Source organism: Helianthus annuus, chromosome 5 (assembly GCF_002127325.2).
Source record: "Helianthus annuus cultivar XRQ/B chromosome 5, HanXRQr2.0-SUNRISE, whole genome shotgun sequence".
NCBI lineage: Eukaryota > Viridiplantae > Streptophyta > Magnoliopsida > Asterales > Asteraceae > Helianthus > Helianthus annuus.
Window position 1 is genome coordinate 43155173 of NC_035437.2, and position 26423 is coordinate 43181595.

The following is a 26423-nucleotide window of genomic DNA, read 5'->3' on the forward strand; positions in this document are numbered from 1 at the left end:
ACCCACCTATCAGGCGTATCGAGCTATATCTAAAGGGGCTAGCACCGGAAATTCAAAGCCATGTGACATCAGCTAATCATAACAACATCCAGGATGTTCAACGCCTAGCTCATCGTCTCACTGATCAGGCAGTGGAGCAGGACAAACTACCGAAACGTATCAGCGCTACTACTGCTACCACTCCAGTTGCTACTTCTGCTACACCCAGCGTCAACAAAAGAAAATGGGATGGGGATTCCAGCAAAGGTTCAGTCTCAGCTCAGTCTCAAGCACAGCAGCGCAAGTTAAACGACTACCAGAGTCTGGGTCAACAATCTTCTGGTGGTCAGGGGCAGGGTGGATATCGGGGAATCCACCCATTGTGTAATAGGTGCAACAGACACCACAGTGGACGGTGTCGTAAGGAACGATGTCAGAGATGTCTCAAGTTAGGGCATGAAGCTAAAGACTGCAGGAGTTCGCGACCTGCGAATCAGAATCAGCAACTCCCACCACCAGCTCCACAGAACCAGCAACAACAGCCACAGCGAGGAAACCGGGGGTGTTTCCAGTGTGGGGCTGAAGGTCATTTCAAACGTGATTGCCCCCAAATGAACCAGAACCGGAATCGCAACAACAATCACCAGGGCAATGGGAACAACAACAATGGGGGAAACAACAACAACAATGGCAACGAAGCTCAAGGTCGTGCTTTCGTGCTAGGTCAGGGCGACGCAAGGAATGATCCCAATGTGGTTATGGGTAAGTTTCTTCTCGACGATATTTATGTTACTGTTTTGTTTGATTCGGGTGCGGATACAAGTTATATGTCTTTGAAAGTTAGCCAACTGTTAAAACGTACACCCACACTTCTGAACACTAAGCATGTCGTAGAGTTAGCTAACGGTAAGAGTCTAGAGGCCACGCACATAGTTCAGGGTTGTAATCTTATCCTCGCGGGCCAGACTTTCTCCATCGATCTCATTCCCATAGTTTTGGGTAGTTTCGACATCGTCATTGGTATGGATTGGTTATCCCAACATCACGCAGAGATCTTGTGCGAAGAGAAGATTGTTCGCATTCCTCGTTCCGGCAAGGAACCTCTCGAAGTCCAAGGTGACAAGAGTGGTGCTGTGGTTGGCATCATCTCTTTCTTGAAGGCTCAGAAATGTTTGCGGAAGGGCCACGCCGCTATTTTGGCACTCGTTACTGATGCATCAGCGAAAGAAAAGAAGTTGGAAGACATTCCAGTTGTACGCGACTTCCCTCAGGTGTTTCCTGAATATTTACCTGGTCTACCGCCTCATCGTCAGGTCAAGTTTCAAATCGAGCTCGCTCCAGGAGCAGCACCCATAGCTCGAGCACCGTATCGCTTAGCTCCAACTGAACTGGAAGAACTGTCAAAGCAACTACAAGAGCTCTTGGAAAAGGGCTTTATTCGTTCTAGCTCTTCGCCTTGGGGAGCTCCAGTACTATTTGTGAAGAAGAAGGATGGTACCTTCCGAATGTGCATCGACTACCGCGAACTGAACAAGGTCACAGTGAAGAACTGTTATCCTCTTCCTCGTATCGACGACTTATTCGACCAGTTGCAAGGGTCGAGTTACTACTCCAAGATAGACCTGAGGTCAGGTTACCATCAGTTGAGAGTCCGGGATGAGGACGTCTCCAAAACAGCATTCAGAACTCGATACGGTCACTACGAGTTCCTAGTCATGCCGTTCGGGCTAACGAACGCACCGGCAGTCTTTATGGACCTTATAAACAGGGTGTGCAAACCCTACTTAGACAAGTTTGTGATTGTATTCATCGACGACATTCTGATCTACTCCAAGAGTCAGGAGGAACATGAGCAGCATCTGCGTCTTATCTTGGAACTTCTTCGAAAGGAACAGCTGTACGCCAAGTTCTCGAAATGTGACTTCTGGCTTCGTGAAGTCCACTTTCTAGGCCACGTAGTAAATAAGGATGGGATCCATGTTGATCCATCCAAGGTAGATTCGATCAGGAACTGGCCTGCACCGCGTACACCAACGGAAATACGCCAATTCTTGGGTTTGGCAGGATATTACAGACGGTTCATCAAGGATTTCTCAAAGATTGCTCAGCCGCTTACACTACTGACATAGAAGGGTGTCACCTACCGTTGGTGCAACACTCAGGAAACCGCTTTTCAGCACTTAAAGGATAGACTTTGCAGTGCACCTATCCTCTCATTGCCAGAGGGCACGGACGACTTCGTGGTTTACTGTGATGCATCCATCCAGGGTCTTGGATGTGTGTTAATGCAGCGCGACAAGGTCATTGCTTACGTTTCGCGCCAACTCAAGGTTCATGAACGGAACTACACGACGCACGACCTAGAGCTGGGAGCTGTTGTTTTCGCGCTTAAGATATGGCGACACTACCTGTACGGTACCAAGTGCACTATCTACACCGATCACAGGAGTCTTGAGCATATCTTCAAGCAGAAGGAATTGAACATGCGTCAACGTCGATGGGTTGAACTACTGAACGATTACGAATGTGCCATCAAGTACCATCCAGGCAAAGCCAATGTTGTGGCTGATGCCCTCAGTCGGAAAGATACTACACCTAGGCGTGTACGAGCCTTGCAGCTCACTATCCAATCTAGTCTTCCTGCACAGATACGAGATGCTCAGGTAGAAGCATTAAAACCAGAAAACGTAAGGGCTGAAGCCTTACGCGGCTCAAGGCAACGATTGGAACAGAGGGAAGACGGTGCCTACTACGTAACGGGGCGTATCTGGGTCCCACTATATGGCAGTTTACGAGAACTTGTGATGGATGAAGCACACAAGTCTCGCTACTCGATACATCCAGGTTCGGATAAGATGTACCACGACATTCGGACGACATATTGGTGGCCTAGCATGAAGGCCCACATCGCTACTAACGTCAGCAAATGCTTGACCTGTGCAAGAGTCAAGGCAGAGTATCAGAAGCCAGCAGGCCTACTTCAGCGACCCAAGATACCACAGTGGAAATGGGAGGAAATTTCCATGGATTTTGTTACAAGCCTACCTAGATCCCAGCGTGGGAACGATACTATATGGGTGATCGTGGATCGCCTCACCAAGTCTGCTCATTTCCTGGCAATCAAAGAAACAGACAAGTTTTCCACACTAGCAGACATATACTTGAAGGAAGTAGTCTTAAGGCACGGGGTGCCCACCTCTATTATTTCGGATCGCGATGCACGATTCACTTCAGAACTATGGCAAGCAATGCACAAAGCTTTTGGCTCACAGCTGGACATGAGCACGGCTTATCACCCTCAGACAGATGGGCAGTCTGAGCGCACGATTCAAACTCTAGAAGACATGCTTTGGGCATGTGTTATCGATTTCGGCAACAGCTGGGAAAAGCATCTCCCTTTAGTGGAGTTTTCGTACAATAACAGCTATCACACCAGCATACAAGCCGCTCCATTCGAGGCATTGTACGGACGTAAATGCTGGTCACCTCTCTGTTGGGCAAAGGTGGGGGATAGTCAGATCACGGGTCCAGAACTTATAGTGGACACCACGAAAAAGATTGCACAGATAAGACAACGCATGGCGGCAGCACGCGACCGTCAGAAAAGCTACGCGGATAAGCGTAGGAAGCCATTAGAATTTCAGGTCGGGGACCAGGTTTTACTCAAAGTCTCACCCTGGAAGGGTGTGGTTCGTTTTGGCAAATGGGGCAAGCTCAATCCGCGGTATGTCGGACCGTTTAAGATAGTAGAAAGAATAGGCAAAGTAGCCTACAGATTAAACCTACCAGCTGAACTCGGTGCAGTTCACAACGTCTTTCACGTGTCAAATCTGAAGAAGTGCCTGTCAGATGAGACCCTCATAGTTCCTCTAAAGGAACTCACTATCGACGAGCAGTTGCGCTTCGTCGAGGAACCAGTTGAGACCACGGACCGGGATGTCAAGGTCCTCAAGAACAAGAGAATCCCTCTTGTTCGAGTTCGTTGGAACTCCCGTCGTGGCCCAGAGTACACCTGGGAACGCGAAGATCAGATAAAAGAAAAGTACCCCCAATTGTTCGCGAACAGTACAACCACTACTGAGGCTGAAGCTACCACGGAATTTCGGGACGAAATTCCAGATCAACGGGGGGAGGATGTGACACCCCAGGAAAACCAGTAAACGATGCAACCTACCTAGCTTCCTCAGTGAGTACGTACCAAATTTCGGGACGAAATTTCTTTTAAGTTGGGGATAATGTGACAACTCGTATTTAACCGTCTCTTGTATTACGTGTAACTATATGAACATTTATGTGATTACGTGAATTTGATTAGCGAATAAATACTGCATGTTACGTGTTTGCATGTGAGTGTGTATGTTGTTCATAGCACCGAATAGTAATTTGGCTACACGAGCCCATTTGGGCCACACACATCTGACTCGAGACCATGGGGCGGCCCAAGTGAGGGTTCGGCCCATCCCCAAATCGTATACACTTTGAGATGTAGTAACTATCTCACATTTTTACCAAACATCCTAACACACAAACCCTAGAACTCCTTCTCTCTCTCTCTCGTTTCCTCTTGAAGCCGGCGATAGCATCACTGTTAACTCGAGACCTTACGAGTGTTAATCTCCTAATCCGGTTAGTGAATGTTTACGAATTCATGTTTGATGATGTTGTGATGTGTGTGTACTATGATCTTGCATGATGATCTAGGGTTCTTATTACATGATTGATTTTCGTTCATGATAATCGTCTCATGTAAATATTGATTATGAATTATATAGGATGCATGATTTAGAACCGAGTGAATATGTATATGAAATCGGCTGCATGTATGATTGGTAATATGCTAATCGGTTCGAATATATGCTTATTAAACCGACTGTGATATTAGGATTTCGGGTCAGGATGGCATGATTAGTCTAGAATCCGGTTACATGATAGTTAGATGTTGCGGTTCATGTTTCATATGATTATAATGATTAGCTGATGATGATAATAGGAACATGTTTGAAGATGATATGAAACTGTGAATATTGTTGATTGATCTGATTCGAAACTGCCTAACTTGTTAGCTGAAATTACGGAATGATTGTTACTAATAATTAAGGAAATCTGTTACACTTTGTCTCGACCAGGGTTGCGAGTCGAGAACCCTTAGTCTCGACTCGAGACCACCTTACCAACACAAACAGCACAAACCGAGACCACGGTTGCGGGTCCGATTGCGACTCGAGACCGTGTAGTCTCGACTAGACCATGAAGACTCGAGATCTCCTTTGTTGCGACTCGAGACCCCGAAATCAGTACACCTCGAGACCGACTAGTCTCGACTCGAAATCGTTAGTCTCGACTCGAGACCGCGGACACTTGAACACTATTGGACTGTCACTGTTACGAGCCCAATTGATTTTGCCGGATACTTGGACTTGTTACGTGATTGCTATTGAACTGCTACGAATACTTGTGCATACCATGTTTATACTTGTGTACAATACATGTAGGACATACGTGCTATACTTGAATACGAACCTGACTTGTATAATAACCATGCTAGGACGTGGTTGATCGCTATATAGTTTAACCGACTTTCTGTGTATCTGCCGAGAAAACCAAGGTGAGTTCACACAGCCAAGGCATGGGGTTCCCAGGGTGGGAATGGGATTTGGATGATTTATTCGTACATACTTAGTTAATAGAACCTAATGATATGGTCCTCGGGTGAGGAAGAGTAATGATAAGATACGGCTAAACTAGTATACCAATTGAACTGATCTTCGCACACACGCCAGGGGTTGGCCGCGATATTATGACTAAACATTCGCGCGCATGCCTAGGAAGGCCGAGAACTATACATACAAAAACTTCGCACACATGCCAGGGTGGCCGCGATACAAATATACATAGTCTAGGATATTTGGGAATATTTCCCCTAACCTTCGCATACATGCCGAGAGTGCCGCGATGGAAACTAATACGAGACATGACTTAACGAACGAACATAATGTTACTCATACTGTTACAATTCCTGAACTGTACACTGTGAACTCGCTCAACTAGTTGTTGACTCTCTGCTGCATGCCTTGCAGGACCTTAGGTACTTATGGAGCTTGCACAGGGAGGAGCAGGTCATTGTGGGCATGGATCGGGAATGCTTATTAAACGTTTATGACATTACACACTTAATACTTATGTTTGGGTTTTTACATTTATGCTTCCGCTACACTTGATTATGTTGGTTTTGAAACACCTTTCGTATTGTTGAATAACGATTACTACTTATTTACATGTTCAATGTGATTGGTGGCTTAATCCTGGTCATGTCACGCCTCCAAGCGGTGGTACTCCGCGTGTGGATTTTGGGGCTGTGACAGGTTTGCCCATTTTTCATCTAATTTGTCTTCCCAAGGTGGACTAGTGCCTATTTCCTGGATTTCTGGATTAAACCTCACTTTATTGACTTGGGGTTTCTGGCTTTTCCTAATAATCGAATTTTTTTCTCTAGGGTAAGAGGATTCTCATATTGTGCTTTACGGACAAAAATCCCTTCTTCCAGATCTGCTGGGTGTTTGGAGGAAGAGGTTCCTTTTTCTTTGGGTGCAGTATCTAATTTGTGGTAGATGGCAGAAAGCCTTTGTTTACCCATACTGTAACAATTAATCAATTAATAAAACACATATTCACAGAATGGCAATTAGAATTTCTTAGATATTCCTTAATTGCTGTAATAGGCTTAAATCAGTAGTAAGCTTATATGAGTGGCTCTGATACCACCTTTTTCCTGTCACGGCCCTCGGCCCCGGTTTGACCCGGTCCAGAGCCGCGAGGCAGGAAATCCCGTGGTATTAAGTTAAGTGACAACAAAAGTCTTTTTAAAACAGGATCTTTTAATATTAAAACTGCCCGTTTACAAAATGTAGGGATAAAACCCTATTATTTACAATAAGGTGATTTCACTGGGAAATCTTTATTTTTCAAAACATGTTTCATTTATTTATTTATATTGAGCCACTTCTCTAAGCTTGTAGTGCTTCACGGCACTTTTCTTGGATCACAATAGATCACCTGAAACATGTTTGAAAAAGGTTTTGTCAGCGGGGAAATACTGAGTGAATCATTCATTTTAAATAAAATGACCCGTTTGTTATAATTCACAGTATTAAGAGAGATTACAATGTTTCTATGTCAACCAACTACCCAGAGTATTTGTCACTCGACTCGTTTCGGTGACTGTGGTCATATCACTGTTGGGTCCGTTCACCCACAAGTGACGTATTTCCCTATTTAGGTCTGTTCACCTAAAAAGGGTGTAACTTTTGTGCTTATAATCATTGTGAACAGTTCAGTTATCAATAAAACAATGTTATTTTATCCCAATGTTTGTTTGGTTGTATTTTACATTTTTCATGTTTTGACTTTTGTTCAATTTCAAACTCTACATCGCTTTCTGGAGAATTATACGCAAAATGGTGCGTAAACGTACTCAGTTTAATGCGACAAATACTCTGGAACATCAACATATACTCAACATACCTTAAATAACCTTTACATAACTTAGAAATAAGTTTTGAAGGCCTTGGTATAGCAAAAACAAGTTAATTCGCTTACAGAGACTAAATTTGACAAACTGCGAAAGTATGCCAATTCGAAGTGTAACGAACATTCCGGAACATGTCCATAAGTTAAACATACCATAAATATCCTTTACATAGCTTAGAAATAGGCTTTGAGGGTGTTGGTATGCTAAAATAAACTTTTGGATCATTCAGGGGCTAAAAGTGTCAAAAAGTGCACAAGTTTGCACTTTCGCGCATAACTTACGTTCTGAATACATCCGGACATCCAAAAATTTATGTAAGCATTATAATATTATGCCTTAGTGTTTGGCATGAGAAAAATCCATTCGTCGCGTCATTTGGATCGTTTTCCGCGCTTATGCGCATTCCGTCGTAATTAACCGAACATCGCGATCGTACGGCCAAACGAACCAACATCCGACATATTTTTGAGCATGTTTCATGTCCACAATGTTTAGGCATCATTTTAGGGCCTTAAAGTTGGCTTTACAGGCCTTAGAAGTGTCGGAAATGGCTTAAACATGCAACAGGGACCAAAACGGCCATTTCTGAAAGTATGTGCAGATCAGACATGCCCAGGTGGCCCGCCTGAGTTTTGTCTGATCCTGACGCGGGCCGCATGGCCCCTACAGTTGCAGAAACTTTGTTTTCTTGCAAAACTTGGCCTTTCAAACACTCCAAAGGGCAATGCCCTTTTACAATCTGTAGAGTTAAGGTCATTTTAAGCCACCACAACATCTTGACAAGTGTACGCATAAGATCGTGGCACGATATTCAAGAGACGATCCTAACGGCTTTACTTTTCCTATAAATACCCCCCCCTTTTGTGTTAAAACCCACAAAATCTGATCTAAAGCTCTAAGTTGGAACCTTTGTTTCATACCTGAGCTATTTTGATCTAGATTAGCATTCGGGGACCCTTCGTAAGTGTTCTTTCGTTCTTTTAATCGCTTTCTAGTGCTAAAGTCAAACTTTGTTTGACTTTCTGCGTTGACCAGCCTATGGTCAACACGAAGTTCATTTGAACTTCATAACGTGAGCGTGATCACGATGGTTATAGTCCATGGCGACTATACCTACTGATTACCACGTTATCAAGGCTCAGTGACGAGTCGTAGTTTCGGCCAAAATGCGCATTCTTGCGTATTTTGTAACCAAACTACTCGTGAGCATCAAAGCCGTTTGTTTTGATGCCAAACCTGTTTTCTAAACTTAGTTAAGCATGTTCTAACATGCTTAGCTCGTCACTTTTAGTATAGTGCTTATATAGGGTCGTAAGGTAAGCGATCTAAACCATCGCTTATACTTTCGAACCCGACCCAATTGGTCGATCATTAGGATCCGACCAAACACATTAGGTGACCATAGCTATAACCTTCTGAGGTTATACCTTATGGCCATGATGTTAGGCGTTCCAAACGCGTTCTACGCGAACGACGCGTTAAGGTAGCATAAGCTACCTAAACGGGTCGTAATGGGTCGCAAGCACTTAGGTTAGGTTTCATTTTAGTATGTAGGCTTTGTTAAACCATATTACACGAGTCTCCATACTCGTTTGGTTTACGAACCCGCATACTATCCGATCCTTCCGATTTTGGTCCGGTATATTAATATAGCTACCTATTAGGTGCCTTTGATATCCCGTGATCTCTAGCATTGTGTGATTATTACATAAGAACTACAAAGCAATCTCAGGTGAGTACATTGAACCCCTCTTGTACTGTTTTCCAAATTGTTTTGGGGTGAAACACATGTGCCTACTTGTTACTTTCATGCTTTCCATGTTTTCACATCATATACCTGCTATGTTCGTTAGTACATTATAGTACATGATTTCATTACATTTCATGCTATGTATGCCCATTGTGTGCGTACTTAGTACATTGTTTTACATTACATTTCATACTATGTATGCCCATTGTGTGCGTACTTAGTACATTGCTTTACATTACATTTCATGCTATGTATGCCCATTGTGTGCGTACTTAGTACATTGCTTTACATTACATTTCATGCTATGTATGCCCATTGTGTGCGTACTTAGTACATTGTTTTACATTACATTTCATGCTATGTATGCCCATTGTGTGCGTACTTAGTACATTGCTTTACATTACATTTCATGCTATGTATGCCCATTGTGTGCGTACTTAGTACATTATTTCACATTACATTTCATGCTATTTATGCCCATTGTGTGCATACTTAGTACAATTGTTTACATCACATGCTTTCATTTTGGTATCACATTTGGTTTGTTTAACATGGAACAATACATTCATTAACATTAGCTACGCCGTTCGTTAGTAGGTAGTGGTACCATAGGAATTGACAACTCCCGTTCCTGAAACCTGGGTTTGTTTGGATTGGAAGGAATGACCGAATTCGATATACATAACTTAGATAAACCTTTAATTTGTTTAAGGGTTTATCGCTACAGTCTCAAGGCTTGGATGTATGCATTTTTACAATACCGCATAAATGTTTGTATCAGTATAGCATGCATTGTTCCACAAAACATAAACGTTGATTTAAACCATGTTTTACTTCAATACCTTGTTTTGTGCATTTTACGTATGGTTTAGTTGATACATCTCACTTACCATACAAGATATATTTTGGGTACACATTACCTGATCTACATTAAACATAAACATTTTGACATTGATATACATACTTGGTGGTTTACATTGAACATAGACATTTCGATATGGTTTACACAATAACACTTGACAATTGATTTATACATGAACAATTTACATGGTGGTTGGTTTGGGTAAATGGTTTGAGTAACGTGGCGTATGTAATATGATACAAACATGGTGGATACGCCGCTGGTACTTCCTATATATAAATGCTTGTATTATATTACATATCGTAGCGTTATCTAAATCATTTCAGTTTAGACATATTACATTTTATACAAATAACATATTCTTCATAAGACATTGTTTTACAAACAACTTATCTTATACATACTTATTTTACTAGGTTATTCATCTAACCTTACATTTATTTATACATATCATCTGATCTTATCGTTTTTCATACGATTTACAAAACAAAACAAGTTACAAGGTTCATGACTGACTGTTATTAAATGTTTTCTTTAAACCCAAGTCATGAATCCCATTTTCACAAAACCTATGTATCTCACAGGCATTTTTATGCTGACGTTATAACAACCCTCGGTAAAACCGACACCCTCATAATATTTCTGACACCCTAATATATCTTAAAATATCTCAACATGTTTTTATATGGACCCCGTATGTGAAAACCGAGCACAAAGTAGAATATAATACATAAAATAAATTAAAAACCCTAAAAAGTAAGCTGAGGCGGGCCGCGTAGGGCCTCACCTCAACTTAACGCGGGCCGTGTAAGGGTGTAAGCAGACTTCGCTAAAATCTTAAGTTCATGCGGGCCGCGAGCGACCTGGAATGTGGCACAGCCCGGTGATGACACGTGTCAGCATCGTGTCGAACCTAGTAGATGACCGGACCAAGCTATACGTTGACCGCATGTTGACGCGGGCCGCATAAGGCTTAGCCTTACTTCACGCGGGCCGTCTGGAAGTCCGATTTCAGCCCTATAAATAGAGGGCAACGGGCCTTCACTCTGTTCGTTCATTTCTTTTCTTTCTTTCTAAAATTCTGTAGTGGCGTTATTATTCCCGGGCATTATACCCTCTAATTAGCGAGGTTCTGCTACGATGTAAGTATTATAACCCCTGGAGACGTATTAGATACGCTGCCCGATTGATCTAGGGTTCCGTAACGGCTGTCGTGGTTCTGCCCGACGTAGTCGTTGGAATGCCGTCTCGGGGAGGGTATTACTAATGTTAAAATGGGTTATTATACTAACACACGTGCATTTGTGTAAATTATAGATATTCACCAGGAAACCCTAAAGGATAACCTAAAACAGCAATGTGAGTTGATCCACTTTTGTAAACCTTTTTGTTTACTGTTTTTACAAAACCTCACTTAATTAAATATATACTAAGCAGTTATTGAGTATTTGTAAAGAATACAATTATAGTGGGTATGTTGGGGTTTTGTATACAAAATTGGTTACTGGCGTGGTAACATCCCATAAGTTGAGTATGACCGTACCACTGATGTTAATTGTGATGTCTTGGATACAAATGTAATTGCGGATGTGCCCTCAATACTGCAAATTGGTTTTTACTTAAACTTGATTAAACTGGGATTCACTCACCAGTATTTCCCACTGACAAAATGTTTTAAAACGCGTTTCAGGTAACAAAATGTGAAAGCCAAATAGAAGCCAGCTGGACAGCACTGAAGGCTTGGAAAAGTGGCAATAAAGTTACCTAAAAAGAAATAGATGTTTTTCTTAAATAAAATAGGGTATATCCCTATGAAATTACATGTACTGAAAACTTGGGTTTTACCCATGTGTTTAATATTATAAAATGTGGTGGTTTACTCTGATTCAATATTTCCTAACTACGGTCCTGATGAAAATTTCCGCTGCCAAATTGAATAAATAAACGTGATACCACCGAAACTGGCTCGCGGCCGCCCGTTCCCGGGAACTAGGGATCGGGGGCTGTGACAGAAGGTGGTATCAGAGCTATGCCACTGATTCAGCCACAGAAGTGTTCTGCTGACATCAAAATTCAAAGTGTTAGGAAATAAATTACGGAAATACGTGCATAATTGTATTTTCTTGCTATGTGTTATCTGACTATTTGTTAGTTTACAGTATGAGCGACCAAGGACCCTCTGACGCGTATCGTCAATTGTCTGGTTCGCCTAGGAGCGAAGGCACCTCCTCTTCTCAGCCTGCCCTCTCAGGGTATTCTGCTGACACAGAAGAAGGAATCTTTGTGTTTAAGGCTCAATCTGAAGAGCCATTTCCTCAGAAAAAGAGGGGATGGTTCAGTAGGGGAGCGCATGAACGTAGGAAACGAATGAAAAAGTTGCAGGAGCAGCGAGTGTTAACCGCAGCAAAAAGAGAGACTGATGCTTATAATCAGAATATGCTCAATATGGGTATCGCTAATATCCATATTTTAGCAACCACTGCTGCTGACCCAAATCTGGAACAAATGCTTGCACCACAACCACAAAATCCTGACCAACCCATGGAAGTAGAAAATCAAATAGAAATGCCTGATTACAACCTGGAGGAGATACCTAGGGTACCTGCACCAAATCCTCTAGACCCAAACAACTACGACCCCTGGTGGGACGATGTTAGGGACTATGTGCAACAAAACCCAATACAGGAAAATGTGCCAATGCCCAACTTAGGAGCTTACCCAGGGTTAGATCCTCAAGATCCCTACAACATTAGTGATGCATATGTTAGGGAAATTTTAGAGAATCCATACCCGTACCAGGTCCCTATCCCTCCATACCAGGAACCCGTACCACAGATTCCAAACCCAGTCCTAGAACCTGCACCCCCAATGAGTGCAGAAAATGTTCAAGAACTTAGGACTTTCGGTGAGGAAATTTTAGAAAGCAGTGAGAGAATGCGACAGGTGGGAGAACGCCTCGTCTGGAAATATGACGAGCGTAATATGGATTTTTGGATGAATCCATATCAGTAAAGGTGATGGCAGGAACGGTAGTAATAATAATAATAATAAAATAATATATGTGTGTATGTGTTGGAAAAAAAATATATACCACTACGGATGCCTACTACTAGTATTGTAGCTTTACATTTCAGTCGGTATTGTAATTTAAATTTCAGTACTGGTGTGTAATGATGCATACTATATAAATAGAGTAAAAGTCGCAATGCTCGACGCTTTTGGTTAAAAGTGCGTGTCATGTGATTGGCTATATTCAAATATTAATTGTGATATTAATATTTGGTAAATGTTTAAAATTCAGATGGCCGACGAAGGAAATCAAGATAATCTGAATAACGATAACCAGAGTAACAATAACGTGGTTAATGAGAATCCAAACAACAATGGAAACCAAATGGATAATAGTGCCGTTCAACACATAGTGGCACAAGGAATTATAGATGCAATGCCATTTATTATTCAAACGGTTCAAGAAGCAAATAATAAAAGTAAGCATAGCAGTAAGCGACCAAGTGAACCAGAAAATAGTGTGAACAATGGACCCGTACTTCAAGCGCCCATCCCCAAAAGAAGAAGAACCATGCCATATGGTTGTTCTTACAAAGAATTCTGGTCCTGTAAACCAATAGAATTCTCGGGCAATGAAGGACCCATTGCAGCCCTACGCTGGATAGAGAAAACTGAGGCCGTTCTGAAAATAAGCAAGTGTGCTGAAGAAGATAAGATAATGTTTGCTTCAAATCTGTTTAAAAATGCAGCCCTAGAATGGTGGAACACTATCCTCCAGTCAAGAGGAAGTGATAGGATTTATAACATGGAATGGGAAGAATTCAAAAATATGGTAGAAAGGAAATTCTGTCCTCCCAATGAAAAGGAACAGATAGCAAATAAGTTTCTGAATCTTAGAATGGTCGGGGTAGACAGTAAGGGTTACACTACCACATTCTTTGAATATGCTAGGATAGTACCAAACCCTTGCATCACCAGAACCAGTGTTAATCTCCCGTTACATCTGGGGATTAATTGGAGAGATTAGACATATAGTCAAGGCAGCTAGACCCCAAACCATAGAGGAAGCTGTAGAACTAGCCAATACCTTGACTGATGAATTAGTACGAACTAGAGAAGAAAACCAGAGGAGAAACCTAACCCAAAAGTTTACTCAAGAATTCCGTTCAGGGAATTTTAACCGTAGGAATGTAGGTTCTACCTCAGCACCATACTGCAAAGCCTGCAGAAAGAAGCATTCCGGAAGATGCTCTACTTACTGTAATTTTTGCAAGGCCCCAGGACACAAGGAAGAGAATTGCAAGAAGAAATCCAGTAATGGAATGTGTTTCAATTGTGGAGAAAAAGGTCACATCAGGACAAACTGTCCGAAATTGGCTCCAGTTGCAAACAACAAGAATCCTAAAAATGCTAGAGCATTTGTTCTAACTGCAGATGAAGCTAGACTGATTCCGGACGTCATGGCTGGTACGTTTTTAGTTAATGATATATTTGCTAAAGTATTATTTGACTCTGGTGCAAACCAAAGTTTTATTAATACTTCATTTTGCAAACTTCTAAATCAATCATTAACTAAACTACCACAAGAATGTCTAGTAGAAACCGCAAATGGAGAAACCGTTAAGATTTCTGAGATCTTGCAGGGAGCAAGAATAGAAATTTTTAATCAAAAATTTATTGCAAACCTTTACCCCATGAATCTGGATGGATTTGATGTTGTATTAGGAATGGATTGGTTAATAGCCAATAAAGCCAGTATTTTATGTGATCAAAAGTTGATTCAAGTAAAGTCACCAAAAGGTGAAAAGATCACAATTAAAGGAGATAAACCATCTAAATCCACTAAATTTATCTCTGTGATGAAAACTGCAAGCTGTATAAGAAAAGGATCTATAGTGTATTTGATTTCTATAATCATTAACACTAAAGGAAAAGAGTTCAAAGATATTCCAGTAGTGTCCCAGTTTTCAGATGTCTTTCCAGAAGAATTGCCAGGACTACCGCCAGACAGGGAAGTTGAATTCAGAATTCACCTGTTACCAGGAACAGCACCAATTGCCAAAGCACCTTACCGTTTGGCACCCGCTGAAATGCAAGAACTGAAGAAACAACTAGACGAATTGTTGGAGAAAGGATTCATACAACCAAGCTCATCGCCATGGGGAGCGCCGATTTTATTTGTTAAAAAGAAGGACGGATCAATGCGTATGTGCATTGACTACCGTGAATTGAACAAAGCCACGATTAAGAATCGGTATCCATTACCGAGGATCGATGATTTGTTTGATCAACTTCAAGGAGCACGATTTTTCTCTAAAATCGATTTAAGATCTGGATATCATCAATTAAAGGTACAGGAAGAGGACATTCCTAAAACCGCGTTCAGAACAAGGTATGGTCATTATGAGTTTACTGTCATGCCATTTGGTTTAACCAATGCCCCAGCCGCATTTATGGACATGATGAACCGAATATGTAAGCCATATTTGGATAAATTCATAATTGTCTTCATAGATGATATTCTGATTTACTCTAAAAGTAAAGAAGAGCATGCAAAGCACTTGCACTTACTTTTAAGTTTATTGAGAAAAGAAAAGCTTTATGCTAAATTTTCAAAGTGTGAGTTTTGGTTAGAACAGGTACAATTTCTCGGACATTTAGTTAACCATGAAGGAATTCATGTAGATCCAACAAAGATCGAGGCAATTACTAAATGGAAAACCCCTGAATCACCAACCGAGGTTAGAAGTTTCTTAGGATTGGCCGGTTATTATAGAAGATTTATTCGAGATTTTTCTAGAATAGCCATTCCTTTAACTAAGTTAACCTGTAAATCTGTTAAGTTTGAATGGGGACCAAAACAAGAAGAAGCTTTTAGAATCCTTAAGCAAAGATTAACCCATACACCCATACTAGCGTTACCAGAAGGAACTGAAGACTTTGTAGTCTATTGTGACGCTTCTAAGTTAGGATATGGATGTGTGTTAATGCAACGTCAAAAGGTTATAGCTTATGCCTCCAGACAACTTAAGACTCATGAAGAAAATTATTCAACCCATGATTTGGAATTAGGAGCTATAATTTTTGCCCTTAAGATTTGGAGACATTATCTTTATGGTAGTAAGTTTACCGTTTTTACAGATCATAAAAGTTTAAGATATGTCTTCGGGCAAAAAGAGTTGAATATGAGACAGAGACGCTGGATGGAATTACTTAGTGATTATGATTGTGATATCCAGTATCATGCAGGAAAAGCAAATGTAGTGGCAGATGCTTTAAGTCGAAAATATCATGAAAAGCCAAAAAGGGTACGTTCTCTTAAATTAAATCTACAAGTAGATTTAAATGATCAAATTAGAAAAGCACAAGAATCAGTAATCAAGGAGGATACTGAAAAATTAAAAGGAATAATTAAGGAATTAGAACAAGGAACAGATGGAATTTGGAGGTTCCATAAAAAGAGAATGTGGATACCTAAATTAGGAAATTTACGTCACCGTATATTAGAAGAAGCTCATAAAACTAAATATACGATGCATCCAGGAAGTGATAAAATGTACCAGGATTTAAGGAAAAATTTCTGGTGGATAGGAATGAAAAAGGATGTAGCAGCCTATGTTTCTAAATGTTTAACTTGCTTACAAGTTAAAGCTGAACATCAGAAACCCTCAGGTTTATTACAACAATTAGAAATGACAGTTTGGAAATGGGAATTAATAACAATGGATTTTGTTACCAAATTACCCAAAACAAGAAAAGGTAATGATACAATCTGGGTGATTGTAGATAGGCTAACCAAGTCAGCTCATTTCCTACCAATGAAGGAAACTTTTAGTATGGAACAATTAGCCAAATTATATGTAAATGAAATTGTTTCATTACATGGAATTCCTTTATCAATTGTTTCTGATAGAGATAGCCGATTTACCTCTCATTTTTGGTCAAGTTTCCAAAAAGCAATGGGAACCAAGTTGAACCTAAGCACAGCTTGTCATCCTCAAACAGACGGGCAAAGCGAAAGGACAATCCAGACGATGGAAGACATGCTTAGAGCTTATGTAATTGATTTCGGAGGTAATTGGGACGAACATTTACCTTTAATAGAATTTTCTTATAATAATAGTTATCACACAAGTATCAATGCTGCACCATTCGAAGCACTTTATGGACGAAAGTGTAGAACCCCAGTCTGTTGGGCAGAAATTGGGGAAAAGCAACTATCTGGACCTGAATAGTTCAAGAAACAACTGATAAAATCGTTCAAGTCAAGGAACGACTGAAAGCAGCACGTGATCGACAAAAGAGCTACGCAGATAACAGACGCAAACCATTAGAATTTCAAGTAGGAGATAAAGTATTGTTAAAAGTCTCTCCTTGGAAAGGAGTGGTAAGATTCATCAAGAGAGGAAAGCTTAGTCCCAGGTATATTGGACCTTTTAAGATTATTAAACGAATAGGACCTGTAGCATATCAGCTACAACTGCCAGAGGAAATGGCAGGAATACATGATATATTTCATGTATCTAATCTCAAAAAGTGTTTAGCTGACGAATCACTCGTAATACCTCTCAAGGATATAGAGGTAAATGAACACCTCAAATTTGTAGAGAGGCCTCTACAGATTGAAGATAGGAAAATTAAGAATCTCAAGCATAAGAGATTAGTCTTGGTCAAAGTAAAGTGGGACTCTAAAAGAGTACCTGAATACACATGGGAGCTTGAATCAGAAATGCAAAAGAAATATCCACACTTGTTCCAGTAGATCTCGATGACGAGCTCTAAAACAAGGTGGGGAGGATATAACAACCCTCGGTAAAACCGACACCCTCATAATATTTCTGACACCCTAATATATCTTAAAATATCTCAACATGTTTTTATATGTACCCCGTATGTGAAAACCGAGCACAAAGTAGAATATAATACATAAAATAAATTAAAAACCCTAAAAAGTAAGCTGAGGCGGGCTGCGTAGGGCCTCACTTCAACTTAACGCGGGTCGTGTAAGGGTGTAACCAGACTTCGCTAAAATCTTAAGTTCATGCGGGCCGCGAGCGACCTGGAATGTGGCACAGCCCGGTGATGACACGTGTCAGCATCGTGTCGAACCTAGTAGATGACCGGACCAAGCTATACGTTGACCGCATGTTGACGCGGGCCGCGTAAGGCTTAGCCTTACTTCACGCGGGCCGCCTGGAAGTCCGATTTCAGCCCTATAAATAGAGGGCAACGGGCCTTCAGTCTGTTCGTTCATTTCTTTTCTTTCTTTCTAAAATTCTGTAGTGGCGTTATTATACCCGGGCATTATACCCCCTAATTAGCGAGGTTCTGCTACGATGTAAGTATTATAACCCCTGGAGACGTATTGGATACTCTGCCCGATTGATCTAGGGTTCCGTAACGGCTGTCGTGGTTCTGCCCAACGTAGTCGTTGGAATGCCATCTCGGGGAGGGTATTACTAATGTTAAAATGGGTTATTATACTAACACACGTGCATTTGTGTAAATTATAGATATTCACCAGGAAACCCTAAAGGATAACCTAAAACAGCAATGTGAGTTGATCCACTTTTGTAAACCTTTTTGTTTACTGTTTTTATAAAACCTCACTTAATTAAATATATACTAAGCAGTTATTGAGTATTTGTAAAGAATATAATTATAGTGGGTATGTTGGGGTTTTGTATACAAAATTGGTTACTGGCGTGGTAACATCCCATAAGTTGAGTATGACCGTACCACTGATGTTAATTGTGATGTCTTGGATACAAATGTAATTGCGGATGTGCCCTCAATACTGCAAATTGGTTTTTACTTAAACTTGATTAAACTGGGATTCACTCACCAGTATTTCCCACTGACAAAATGTTTTAAAACGCGTTTCAGGTAACAAAATGTGAAAGCCAAATAGAAGCCAGCTGGACAGCACTGAAGGCTTGGAAAAGTGGCAATAAAGTTACCTAAAAAGAAATAGATTTTTTTCTTAAATAAAATAGGGTATATCCCTATGAAATTACATGTACTGAAAACTTGGGTTTTACCCATGTGTTTAATATTACAAAATGTGGTGGTTTACTCTGATTCAATATTTCCTAACTACGATCCTGATGAAAATTTCCGCTGCCAAATTGAAAAAATAAACGTGATACCACCGAAACTGGCTCGCGGCCGCCCATTCTCGGGAACTAGGGATCGGGGGCTGTGACAGACGTACCTACTTTCACATGTGTTTTCAGGAGCTATCGTGTAGGATGACAATGGTGACACTAGGGCGGACCTGTGCCTTAGAGACTAAAAATGAAGATAGACTAGTTTAATTATGTTCTGAACACTCTATTTCCTGTTTTGAAACAATGTAACACTCGTGTTTAATAAATAAAATGTAACTTTAATTTCCATGGTTATGAAACAATTAATTCTGTCCCAACACTCCCCGGCGTTTCCGCCGCGGTTGCATTTTATACGCGGCCGGGGTGTGACAGAAGAGTTGGTATCAGAGCCAATGGTTATAGGGAATTAGGTTATTAGTAATGCTTTGACCTAGACTATAACTTTCTAGGACCCTAACACAAGTTATCTTGTGTTTAGATTTTAAAACATGCACATCACCTATCCTTAGGTGATAACCACAACGGGAACTTCGATTCCGAATCCGCTTTGAAAATTAAACATCTATTCTAGGATGATTGATTACTTGGTTTTGAACTCTTTGTTATAAGGTTTTGAACCTCTTTTGATTTTTCAAAAATCTCGTCAAGGTTTTCGGGTTTTAATAGTGTGAACACGTGCGAACTGGAAGAGTGAATGCATGTACCCTGAGTTTTCTGTCTAAGGCTAGAGTGTTCGTACAAATCCACATAACCGGACCAGTCACTCTTACCTAGGAACTCTTGGGGTGAGTGTTCACTTATAGGCGAACATGTCTTCGCGATACATTATTTTTGACCCACTTACTTTGACTAGACATTTCGTGTCGCTCGTTTGCTTTGCGATGCGTAACCACCATCTTTGCGTTTGTTAATTCTGTTTCATCTCATTCTCTTCATCCAATCAACTCACTCGTTTCCTTTCATGTTTTCCTCTTTTAGAATGCCTCCTCGACGCAAACACCAGATAGCAACTGCCGAGCTGGCAGAAATTATTGCGCAGCAGATGGCTGCTCAATTCCCAAATCTCTTTGCTCAATGGAACCAAGCCAACAACAACAACAATGGTACATGCAATTTCAAGAATTTTAACTCGGCTAAACCACTCAAGTTTAGTGGTTCTGAGGGAGCAACTGGGCTTCTTCAATGGTTCGAGAGCATTGAGAATACTTTTCGCCACGTTTAGTGTCCGGATAATCGCAAGGTTGAGTTTTCTTCGAGCGTGTTTCAAAAGAGGGCTCTTACATGGTGGAATGGGGTAATGAGAGACCGTGGTGCAGACGTTGCTCTAGCACAGACGTGGGCTGAACTCAGAGCTCTTATGATGAGGGAGTTTTGTCCTCGTCATGAACAACGAGCGTTGGAGAAGGAGTTTGATGATTTGAAACAAGATAGTGGCGAGCACAGGGCATATACTGATAGGTTTGAGGAGTTGAGTCTGCTTTGCCCGACTATGGTCACCCCACTCGACAAGGCTATCGAAAGGTACATCGACGGCCTGCCTGACTCGGTACAAGACATTATTACTGGTAGCAACCCTACCACACTCCGTCAGGCAATCGAGTTATCAGCGACACTGACTGAGTCGCAGATCCGAAAGAATAAATTACAGAGGAATGGTGACAAGGGCAAGAAACAGTCGTCTGACAAGGAAGATAGCAAGAAAGGTCAAAACAGGAATGGAAAGGATTCTGGTTCATCAAAAAGGGCAAAGAAGCGTAAGGCTTCCCAAAACTATGTTGTCACTGCCCAAGCTAACCAGGCAGCTCTCAACCAACCCGCACAGCCTCCAGCAAAGAAGCCCTATTCAGGAAGTGCACCTTTGTGCAATCGATGCAACAGTCACCATCAGCCGCAACATCAGTGCCGTTTCTGTACTAACTGTGGGAAGTCGGGTCATCTTGCCGATGTTTGTCGGTTTGCTCAAAATCGCGCAGTTCAGAACCCGGCTCAACAAGTTGCTCAGCCTCCTGCTCAGCAACAGGGTCAGGCTGCACGACCAAACTACCTACCAGGTGCTTGTTATAACTGTGGGGATCTGACCCATTACAGAAACCGGTGCCCAAGACTAGCCAACCAGAATCAGAATGCAAACCAAAACCAGGCTCAGGCTCGAGGGCGAGTCTTCAACATGAATGCTCAAGAGGCACAAGCAGACAATGAAGTGGTGAACGGTACATTCTTTATTAATAATCAGCCTTCATCTGTTCTTTTTTATTCGGGTGCCGACAAGAGTTTTGTGTCATTGTCTTTTGAGCCAATGCTTCGCGTGTCTAGAACGAAACTAGGTAAACCTTTGACAGTAGAGGTTGCCAGTGGTGAACCCATTGTTCTTAACTCTGTTCTACGCAACTGCCAGTTGAACCTTAACGACCATATTTTTCCTATTGACCTCACGCCAATGCAACTTGGAAGCTTCGACGTTGTAGTGGGTATGGATTGGTTATCTAAGCATCGCGCAGAGATAGTTTGTTCTGAGAAGATTGTTCGTGTGCCGCTGTCGACAGGCGAGATCCTACAGGTTCGTGGTGAGAAGCCTGCCGGTGGTCTCAAACTCATGTCTTGTTTTAAAGCACGGAAGTATCTACGGAAGAAATATGTGGCTTTCTTAGCACATGTTACAGCAGATAAAGGCAAGGGTAAGTCTATTTCAGATATTCTTGTCGTTCGGGATTATTCTGAAGTTTTCCCTGAAGAGTTACCTGGTTTACCCCCAGCACGCCAAGTCGAGTTCCGTATTGATCTTGTACCTGGTGCAAATCCCATTGCCAGAGCTCCATACCGTCTTGCACCGTCTGAGATGCAAGAATTATCTAAGCAGCTTCAGGAGCTCTCTGACAAAGGTTTTATCCGTCCTAGCTTTTCACCTTGGGGTGCTCCCGTTCTCTTTGTAAAGAAAAAGGATGGACCCTTTAGGATGTGTATCGATTATCGTGAGCTTAACAAGCTCACCATCAAGAATCGATATCCCCTACCTCGCATTGATGATCTCTTTGATCAATTGCAAGGCGCTTCTTATTTTTCAAAGATTGATCTGCGATCTGGATATCATCAACTTCATGTGCATGAAGAAGATATTCCCAAGACAGCGTTCCGCACTCGTTATGGACATTATGAGTTCACAGTCATGCCTTTCGGTTTGACTAATGCTCCTGTTGTTTTCATGGACTTGATGAATAGGGTCTGCAAGCCTTATTTGGATAAGTTCATCATCGTTTTCATTGATGACATTTTAATATATTCTAAGACGTGAGCTGATCATGAGCAACATCTTCGTCTTACTTTGGAACTCCTAAAGAAAGAGCAACTTTTCGCCAAATTCTCCAAGTGTGAATTCTGGCTTAAAGAAGTCCAATTCTTAGGACATATTGTCAACAAACAAGGTATTCATGTAGATCCCTCCAAGATCAGTGCGATTAAGGATTGGGATACACCTACTACTCCTACTGAAGTTCGTTCTTTTCTTGGTCTAGCGGGTTATTACCGCCGCTTCATTGAGAACTTCTCAAAGATTGCAGTTCCTCTAACTGCTCTAACTCAGAAGAACAAGCCATTTGATTGGGGAGCCAAACAAGAGGAAGCGTTTCTGACTTTGAAACAAAAGCTTTGCGACGCGCCTGTCCTAACATTGCCTGAGGGCAATGATGATTTCGTCGTTTATTGCGATGCATCTAAACTGGGTCTTGGCTGCGTCCTGATGCAAAGAAACAAAGTCATAGCATACGCATCAAGGCAGTTGAAGATACATGAGAAGAACTACACCACTCATGATCTTGAGTTGGGTGCAGTTGTCTTCGCTCTTAAGATCTGGAGACACTATTTGTACGGTACAAAATGTGTGGTTTTCACGGACCACAAAAGTCTTCAACATATCTTCAATCAGAAAGAGCTCAACATGAGGCAACGACGTTGGGTTGAACTTCTAAATGACTATGACTGCGAAATTTGCTACCATCCTGGTAAGGCGAATGTCGTGGCCGATGCTTTGAGTCGCAAGGAACGTACTAAGCTTCATTGTGTTCGTATCCAATATGTTATTCAAGCTCAAACTGATATCCAAGCCCGTATTTCTCAGGCTCAACAATCTTGTGTTTCACAAGGTTTGATGGATAAGGAATTTCCTTATCACATAACTCCTGCTCTAGAACTGAAGGACAATGGATCATATTACTTCATGGACCGCTTGTGGGTCCCAAGCCAAGATAATCTTCGTACCCTGCTTATGGATGAGGCCCATAAGTCTCGTTATTCTATTCATCCTGGCTTAGATAAGATGTATAAGGATCTTCGTATTCAGTATTGGTGGCCTGGTATGAAGAAAGACATTGCCTTATATGTATCAAAATGCCTTACTTGTCTTAAGGTTAAGGCTGAACATCAGCGTCCTTCCGGATTATTGAAGCAACCAGAGATCCCAGTTTGGAAATGGGAAAACATTACTATGGATCTCATTACCAAACTCCCGCGCATAAAGAAAGGTCATGATGCCATCTGGGTAGTCGTTGATCGTCTTACCAAGTCAGCGCATTTCTTGCCAATCCGTGAGGATTTTTCGGCTGACAAACTTGCTCAAATCTACGTAGATGAAATTGTAGCTCGACATGGTGTTCCTTTGAACATCATTTCTGACAGAGATGCTCGTTTCACTTCTCATTTTTGGAGAACCATGCAATCTGCTATGGGGTCCCAACTTAATCTGAGCACAGCTTATCATCCGCAAACGGGTGGTCAATCTGAAAGAACGATCCAGACACTGGAGGATATGCTTAGAGCTTGTGTGATCGATTTTGGTGGTAGTTGGGATTCACATCTTCCGTTGATTGAATTCTCCTACAACAACAGTTATCACTCCAGCATCAACATGGCTCCTTTCGAGGCTCTTTATGGTCGAAAATGTCGTTCACCAGTCTGCTGGAATGAGATCGGAGAGGCTCAACTTACTGGACCTGCCCTCATTTTAGAGACAACAGGTAAGGTTAAGAAAGTTCGTGATAACCTTCAGATAGCTAGAAGCCGTCAAAAGAGTTACGCGGACCTATAACGCAAGCCCTTGGATTTTCAAGTCGGTGATCGTGTATTACTTAAGGTCTCACCTTGGAAAGGTGTGATTAGATTTGGAAAGAAAGGAAAACTTGCACCTAGATACGTTGGACCATTCAAGATCGTCGAAAGAATCGGTAAGGTAGCCTACAGACTTGAATTACCTCCTGAACTTGGAAATGTTCATCCAACCTTTCACGTGTCCAATCTCAAGAGGTGTTTAGCTGATGAGAACCTCCACATACCGCTTGACGAAATTCGTGTTGATAAAACACTGAAATTTGTTGAGAAACCAGTAGAAATCATGGAATGTGAAGTCAAGTGGTTTAAACGCAAGCGCATTCCTTTGGTCAAGGTTCGCTGGGAATCTAAACGTGGACCCGAGTTTACTTGGGAATGTGAAGATCAAATGAAGGCGATATATCCGCATCTTTTTCCACGAGTTTCCTCTAAATGAATTTCGGGACGAAATTTCCACAAGTAGGGGAGACTGTAACTTTTGTGCTTGTAATCATTGTGAACAGTTCAGTTATCAATAAAACAATGTTATTTTATCCTAATGTTTGTTTGGTTGTATTTTACATTTTTCATGTTTTGACTTTTGTTCAATTTCAAACTCTACATCGCTTTCTAGAGAATTATACGCAAATTGGTGCGTAAACGTACTCAGTTTAATGCAACAAATACTCCGAAACATCAACATATACTCAACATACCTTAAATAACCTTTACATAACTTAGAAATAAGTTTTGAAGGCCTTGGTATGGCAAAAACAAGTTAATTCGCTTACAGGGACTAAATTTGACAAACTGCGAAAGTATGCCAATTCGAACTGTAACGAACATTCCGGAACATGTCCATAAGTTAAACATACCATAAATATCCTTTACATAGCTTAGAAATAGGCTTTGAGGGGTTTGGTATGCTAAAACAAACTTTTGGATCATTCAGGGGCTAAAAGTGTCAAAAAGTGCACAAGTTTGCACTTTCGCGCATAACTTAAGTTCTGAATACATCCGGACATCCAAAAATTTATGTAAGCATTATAATATTATGCCTTTGTGTTTGGCATGAGAAAAATCCATTCGTCGCGTCATTTGGATCGTTTTCCGCGCTTATGCGCATTCCGTCGTAATTAACCGAACATCGCGATCGTACGGCCAAACGAACCAACATCCGACATATTTTTGAGCATGTTTCATGTACACAATGTTTAGGCATCATTTTAGGGCCTTAAAGTTGGCTTTACGGGCCTTAGAAGTGTCCGAAATGGCTTAAAAATGCAACAGGGACCAAAACTGCCATTTCTGAAAGTATGTGCAGATCAGACATGCTCAGGCGGCCCGCCTGAGTTTTGTCTGATCCTGACGCGGGCCGCATGGCCCCTACAGTTGCAGAAACTTTGTTTTCTTGCAAAACTTGGCCTTTCAAACACTCCAAAGGGCAATGCCCTTTCACAATCTGTAGAGTTAAGGTCATTTTAAGCCACCACAACATCTTGACAAGTGTACGCATAAGATCGTGGCACAATATTCAAGAAACGATCCTAACGGCTTTACTTTTCCTATAAATACCCCCCCCCTTTTGTGTTAAAACCCACAAAATCTGATCTAAAGCTCTAAGTTGGAACCTTTGTTTCATACCTGAGCTATTTTGATCTAGATTAGCATTCGGGGACCCTTCGTAAGTGTTCTTTCGTTCTTTTAATCGCTTTCTAGTGCTAAAGTCAAACTTTGTTTGACTTTCTGCGTTGACCAGCATATGGTCAACACGAAGTTCATTTGAACTTCATAACGTGAGCGTGATCACGATGGTTATAGTCCATGGCGACTATACCTACTGATTACCACGTTATCAAGGCTCAGTGACGAGTCGTAGTTTCGGCCAAAATGCGCATTCTTGCGTATTTTGTAACCAAACTACTCGTGAGCATCAAAGCCGTTTGTTTTGATGCCAAACCTGTTTTCTAAACTTAGTTAAGCATGTTCTAACATGCTTAGCTCGTCACTTTTAGTATAGTGCTTATATAGGGTCGTAAGGTAAGCGATCTAAACCATCGCTTATACTTTCGAACCCGACCCAATTGGTCGATCATTAGGATCCGACCA